This window comes from Eufriesea mexicana, unplaced genomic scaffold (assembly GCF_001483705.2).
Source record: "Eufriesea mexicana isolate 0111107269 unplaced genomic scaffold, ASM148370v2 scaffold76, whole genome shotgun sequence".
NCBI classification, from domain to species: domain Eukaryota; kingdom Metazoa; phylum Arthropoda; class Insecta; order Hymenoptera; family Apidae; genus Eufriesea; species Eufriesea mexicana.
In genome coordinates this window covers 3,053,189-3,060,922 of record NW_016908289.1, presented here as the reverse complement: position 1 = coordinate 3,060,922, position 7,734 = coordinate 3,053,189, and positions in this window count along the sequence as shown.

Here is a 7,734-nt window from a genome sequence, read left to right as displayed (position 1 = left end):
AGGCGGCGCTGACTGTTCCTTTTTAAAGTTTTATTAGAGAATTAATTAATTACTCAATTCCTGCGATTAATTTGTGAACTTTTATAACTGCATCGTAAAGGTAGATCCTTCAAGAACTTTCCAATATACTTTTCGATATAATTTTGTCCCTACTTAATTAATTATTAATTTTTATTCTACACAGTGTTTGAATTTTTGTCGAGGACGCCATTGGTTTCTAATTAATTACTATCTTCTACGCAATTAATTTATGAAACTTTATGCACTGGTTAGAAAGACAATGTTCTTGCGAATCTTCTCATATAACTTTTGATCACATTTTGCTTCTAGTTTCGTTTAGTAATAAATATTTTCACGGAAGGTCGTGATGGTCGCCGTTACGAAATCATAGACGCCATAAAGCAAAAATTAATAACTAACAATTTAGAGCTAAATTCTTTACGAATATTATATAGGAATGTAGCCTGAAGTTCCAGCTTTGCAACGAAATTATAAAAGTTCACAAATTGTTTACGGAAATAGAGTAATTAATAATTCTTCACTGCTGGAGGCATTCTATCCTTTTCTATCCCCTCTCTGTCCTTGTCTACCACGTGACCAGCACATCGTCGACCTCCTTGCCTATTCTATATTCCTATCACTTTTGGTGCATTTGGAGCCAAATAATAGATGGCGCTGATCGAAACTGCCGAATGAAGAACCACGTGACCCGTTGGGCGGGAGAAACAAAACAATAAAAGGACATAAATAATTATAACACATTTTCCTTCCTTCTCTTTACTCTCTTAAAAGCCAGACGAACATGAAGTCACAGATAAAGATGCATTGTTTTATTCTTGGTAAAAAGAAAACGAAACTTCAATTGTTATATGCTTAGGTACTTTTTATTCACTTTGAAAGTTTTACATATACATGTTAATTGTTAACGACATAATAAACAATGACATATAAACATTAGAATCTGAATAGATGTCCGTATCACGGACGGTTTCGAGAAAAAGATGTTTCGTAATACATATCACCTAATAATTATCATTACAATGACCATATATATATGTACAATATTTATAAACATATGATAAATGATTCTATTCAAATACATGAGTTATCCTAATAATTCTTGATATCTCTTATTGTGCATCTTCTCGGCTTTCTCTTGTGCTACACTAATAAGGAGTTTTTTATTCCCTATTCATTTTCCTTTATACCCTTATCATCTTCAACATCATCTATTTTATAATTTTGTACTTCCTTTGGTTCCTTTTTTGTATCTCTCAATGTATTTTTTATCCTTTTCTTCATTGCTCTGAGAATATAAATATAAGAGACAGTCAATAAAAATTCCTACTTTCTATAACATAGTGATAAAGCAAATAATAAACTAACTCTTTCTCTTTCTTTACAACTTCTAATTCTTCTTGAGTTTTTACTTCGGCGTCACTTTCCCAATCACTAATGCGGCCGTCCTTCCTTTTTTTATTTGCAAGTCCAGGTGATTCAGCAGCTGGTTGTGAGCTAATTTTTTGATCAGTTAAATGATCATGAACTGATTTGTCCTTACCACTAAACTTTTATTTAACATCACTGGTTCTTCTTTATCTTCCTCTGCTGCTTCACCAAATAATAAAAAATGGAAATCTCTGTAATAAAATTTTTCATTGCAAAGAATAATACTATGAAGGAAAAATTCTGCAAATATTTATGATTTTTACTTTATTGCTGCTGTCTTAGTTTCTGGACTGTCCTTTACTTCTTAACTTCCCTGTACTATTATTCTTGGTATAATATCAGGAAATGGATTGTTCAATATTATAGTTTTTATCAATCTTGAAGGATAAAGTGGTCTATCATTCTACAAAAAAGTGGAAATATTATATTTATATCAATTCTTGATATATTTTCTTGTAAACATTAAATTTACCTCATCAACAAGTGCTTCTTCAAGTTTAAGTATGTTATATCTAGTTTTTCTAGTAAGTTTACCAAAGATTGTATGTTTATCCTGCACATCTGGTGTAGACCTAAGAGTAAAGAAGAATTGGAAATCATTGTCATCTTTTCCAGAATTAGACATACCAATTAAATCTCGTCGACAAAAACGTAATCTCGTATGAAATTCCTCCTAAAACATATATATCCAATAATTATTTTTTAATAAAAAAAGAATTCATTTCATTTTTAAATATAGTCTCACTTTAAATGGTTCTCCATATATTTTACCACCTTCTCCTGTACCTGTTCAATCACCACCTTGTGTTATGAATCCTTTGATAATTCTATGAGAGATAGTGTCACCCTAATAACCTTCCATACATAATGGTATGAAATTTCTACATGCCTTTGGAGTTTCTTTGCCCATAATTCTAACTCAACATCACCAACAGTTGTTTTCATTCCAACCTAGTTATAACAAATATATTAGATTGATTAATTTAAAATACTTTTAAAATCAAATTTATTAAAATTTATTATTTGTTATTGTAATTCAAATTAGAAATTATTTAATAAATTAATATAGAAATTTAGAAAGTAAATATTGTATATCTGTTAAATTTTTAAAAACAGATATACAATCCATTGAAGTATTATTAAATGATACTTATTACTTTACCTTTAGTGGCTGGCTTTTGCATATAAATATTACTCATGTTTGTAAGTCTCCTATAATAAAAAAAGTCCTTCATCAATAATATTTCATATTAAATCTTTAGTCATTTATAAATCAGTCAACCAAATGGTTCTTTGCTCAAATAATCATCAGTGGGTAACAGGTACCTTTTATCTGCTTTTAATGTTGACTTTATTGGTCCAATCAATTCCATGTGCCACAGCCCAATTATTCCTGCCGCTTTTACAGTTTCCAAGTTCTTATAGATATTTCTACACATTTGTGCCTTAATGCAACATTTACAGTCTATATTCAATTTATCTTTAACATTTGTAACTCTTACCAAGTATTCATTCTCCATCTCTTCAGTGATCCTCAAATTTGCATGTCGATGCCACACATTTTTCTCTGTTGATACATATGCTGCCTCCTTTCTGTTTCTTGATACCGCATAATATGCGTTTCCTCTTCTCACTGCCTTCATTCGAACTTCTCCCTTTTCTTTATATACCTTAGCTCCATCATTCTGAAACTTAATATGTTAGCTATGATCAGTAACTTTGACTACTGATATTAATTTTTGACTCACTGATTCATTTAGATCATGAATACAACATACCTTTCAATCTCACTGTATTCTCCATATATTGTTGTTAGAAGAGGCCATCACCTAAATTAATTGTATTCCTTTTTGTCTGCCTAAACCATCTCCATTTTCTGAATCTTTATTTGACCCTCAAAGATTTTTATCTTGTATGACATATAGTTAATCAATCTACAATCCAATAGACATATACTTTACATATTTGTATTGCTGCTTCAATTTTTTCTTGCTATAAAGTATAATTCTTGGCATCTACGCTGATGATATTCCATGAGTCCAATATTTTTCTATTGTTGCACGTGCCTGTTTACTTCAATAGAATATTGTCTCCTAACAACCGGGCTCTGCTATCACTAATGAAAGATGGAAAAGCAATGCTTTATATCTTACACCATGTGTTTACAACTGAGTTATGTTATGTTATGTTAAGGTTATGTTAATACAAATACTTACATTCTTTTCGTGATGCAGGCACACCTGCATGGACACAACAATGCTTCCGACGTTTGTTTGCAATATTTTCTCATTTTCCATGCACTCTCCTGTTCATTTGGAGAAAAATTAATAAATCGCTCAATTTCTGTGGTTAATTTATGAAACTTTATTATTGCGTTGTAAAGGCGTACCTTTGCATATTTGTCGTCTGCCAGGTAAAGAAATGAATGCTGTTTGTCTAATTAAAACCGCTGTTTCGGCTGAATTTATTAAAGAATGTAGAAAACTTTATGATTTTATTTATTAAAATAAATTAAAATATATTAGGTGCACGTAACCAGAGTTAGTAAACTATTTGCGAAACTATTCCAAAGTCATAGGTGGCGCTGATCGCAGGCGGTAAAATTTGTATTCGAACTGGATACTAGAAATCAATTCGACAGTAAAAAATTAATAAATTGCCAAGTTTTTGTAATTAATTCATGAAAATTTATAGCTGCACAGCAAAGTTGGAATTATAGGCAACATTCTTATAGGATGTTTAATTTAATAATTAATACTTACATGAGCGATAGGTTTTGTATTTCCTGTAGTAAACAAGATTGCTATAGAAAAGTATTTTTCTTACATAATATTATTATTTTGTAATAAATATAAACTAGCATAAGGAAGCGTAAAGAATAAATTTTTTTATGAAGAAACTTTATTTATAATTGTGTATTTACAATGTTTTCATAGGCGAAAAATAAAAACAAAACAAAAAATATATTTAAAAGAATTATCAAAACTATGGACGGGAATCGAACCCCGGACCTCCAGTATATCAATTCTCGATCGTCCATGATTTTACATCATCTCCAACAATTCTCTAGACAATACTTTTTCTACTTTGCAGTACATTTTAATAATTTTACTTACCTCATACTTACCTTGTACTTACCTTCCCTTACTTGCAATTCCTCCCCTTACTTACCTTAATCCCTCTTCATTTAAATATCATTTAAACAGATATTGCCCACTCTCTATTTTCAAATTCCAAAGGGAACATTGAAAATTTACAAGAGGTAGGAAATATCCTAAACTTTGTGCGCAGCTCTTAGCTTGGTATCGATTCCCAAAAATTATTCTTTGGAAAACGATACCAATTACCAGGTCTCACCACGTGGAGGTGGCTACGCATCGAGACCCGACATGCGCCCTAGTGGCGCAGCCTGCTGGTGCTACCTGTATCAAAGGTACCCTAATCTAACTTGGAGCGAATTAAGTTAAAGTGACTCTACTGACACTTTATTTTATTTCGTGTCTTACAAAGGGAACTTCGATTCGGTATACTGAAACTCTACTGTCGCAACGCTAAGATATTTTCAAGTTCCCATAAAAATAGGGAATGAAATATCAAACACGCGAGCAAATAGAAAATCGCGACGCGCCCGAACGAGATCGCGATTATTCGAAAGACCGACTAGCCTAGGCGATGTACTCCCGTGTACAGAGATAACTTCATACCTCGGCACCCTCCCGATCGGGCCTAGCTCAATTCCAGTCACTGTCGCACTCGCCAAGACTTACACGTGGACCAAGGATAGTCCCTGAACCAATGAAACTTCTAGTGTCAACGCGAGGGCCCTGCTGGGCGGTTGCCGGCCAAGACAGACACTTCGCATCCCAGCCACACGGGGTAGAACTTAATCATCCCTGTGGTCTAACCGTAGATGGTACTAGTCCGTCAGCCAGCATGTGCCCGAGCCCCAGTCGCGTACGACTTAGGCAGCGGACCGCCCCGTCGAGGTCAGAAGACGCACTGATCCGAGGGGGTCACCCTGGAACCCGATGCATGACGAGATTGACAGTGACTGGAAATGAGTGTCGGAGACGAGTCGTGAGGATGACTTACGAAGCATGTACTTATCGAGTACACGAGAGCACGTCGCGTAGGCTAGTCGGTACTTACGAACGATCGCGATTATCGCGAGAACAATTATGTTCTATTTGCTAAACGAGGGGGATAAGAAAATGATAGAGAATTTATAAATTTCGCTCCAAATTAGGTAGCTTACCTTTGTACAGACAGCGCGCACATGATACTTAGTCTATGGATCTATCTTATGATTACTTAAAAGTAAACGCACGCATCGTTCATTGATGTGTCGCAAACAGAATCTTGAGAAACCTAAAAGCTAAAACAGAATATATTATTGTTAATATGTAGCTGAAAGGAAAGGGATTAGTACGAGGAAACCATCAAGGATAATAACCAAATGGAACGAGCAAGCCAACGACGAGACCTGAGCAACATAACTACGAGACAGAAACATTCCAACGGTGAGATATAAACATACCAACGAGGAAGCGCTCGAGTATTATACGAAATACTCGAACGCTCTAACGAAAACAAATCGAACGGAAGTCGTAAAATTTGTGAAAGGAAAGATTTAGCCAACGATGAGACATAAGTAAACCAACGACGAAGCATTCGAATATTATACGAAATACTCGAATGCTGAAACAAAGACACATAGAATGAAAAAAATAAAATCTGCAAGAAGAAATTATTGTTAAATTATTTAAGAGAGTGGACAATGGCCACTGAATAGCCATTGATCTAGCCAACGATGATATACAATACAAATAAACCAACGACGAAGCATTCGAATATTGTACGAAATACTCGAATGCACAAACAATGAAAACTAGAATGAAAGAAATAATATCTGAAAGAAGAAAGATAATTAAAATCTGAAAGAAAAAATAATTAGTACCTGAAAGAAGGAATTATTATTAAATTATTCAAGAGAGTAGACAATGGCCATTGAATAGCCATTGATCAAGCCAACGATGATATACAATACAAATAAACCAACGACGAAGCATTCGAATATTGTACAAAATACTCGAATGCACAAACAATGAAATCTAGAATAAAAGAAATAGAATCTGAAAGAAGAAAGATAATTAAAAGCTGAAACAAAAAATAATTAGTACCTGAAAGAAAAATATTAACGCGGCCCCTCCGAAGTCGAAGCGACAACTGGCTCGAACCTGCACGCGGGCCCCTTATATAGCGGCGGCCGGCCGAAGATCAGCGAAAATTTCCGAACTTTACCGATTCCTTTAAAAGTTACTTTTTCGCTGTAATAACTAACAATTTATTAACTTTTTCGACATTTATCGTTAATATACGTTGCGATCTATTTGTTATCAGGGATTTTAATTTCTTATTAACAATAAATTTATTACTTTATTAACTTTTTGTGAATTCCGAATATATTCTAACACAAATACATCGTTTGTTTAAGTTGTAGGCAATAATTTATTAATTTTTTCACTTTTATTATAAGTATACGTTGCGTGCAATTTGTTATTAACAATATTAATTTGTTATAAACAATCAGTGTAACAATTTATAAACTGTTTGTAAATTATAGTTACATTTTGACGCAAATCCGTTCCAAGTTCAAGTAATAACCAGTAATTCCTTAATTTCTTCACTTTTATTATAAATTTACGTTGTGAACAATTTGTTATTATCATTAATAATTTGTTACTAACAATAAGTATTATAATTTATGTGTAATTATTACTCGGAGTGTTCAAACTGATGCCGATAATATTATTGGTTTTTCATTAATTACAATTTTCTATGCAATTAATTTACAAATTATATGCACGGATTATAAAAACAATATCCTTATGAACATTCTCATGTCATTTTTGTTCTTATTTTACTTCTAATTTTGTTCATAATTAATTATTTTGTCGGACCATCGCGCCATACGTCGTCAAGTAATAATAACAAACTAATTAGTGTCAAATTATGTGCATAAATTGCATAAGAATGTTGCGCAAGGAGCCAGCTATGCGATACAACTATAAAAGTCCATACATTAATCGCAAAAATTGCATAATTTGTTAATTTCCCAATTATTCTCCAATAATTCCCAATCGCTAATACGGTCTTGTTTCCTTTTTTAATTTGGAGGTCCAGCTGGTTAGGAGCATAATTTTGGATCAGACAAATGGCCATAAGCTGATTTGTTTTTACTACTAAACTTTTTATTTAATATCGTAGATTCTTCTTCATCTTCCT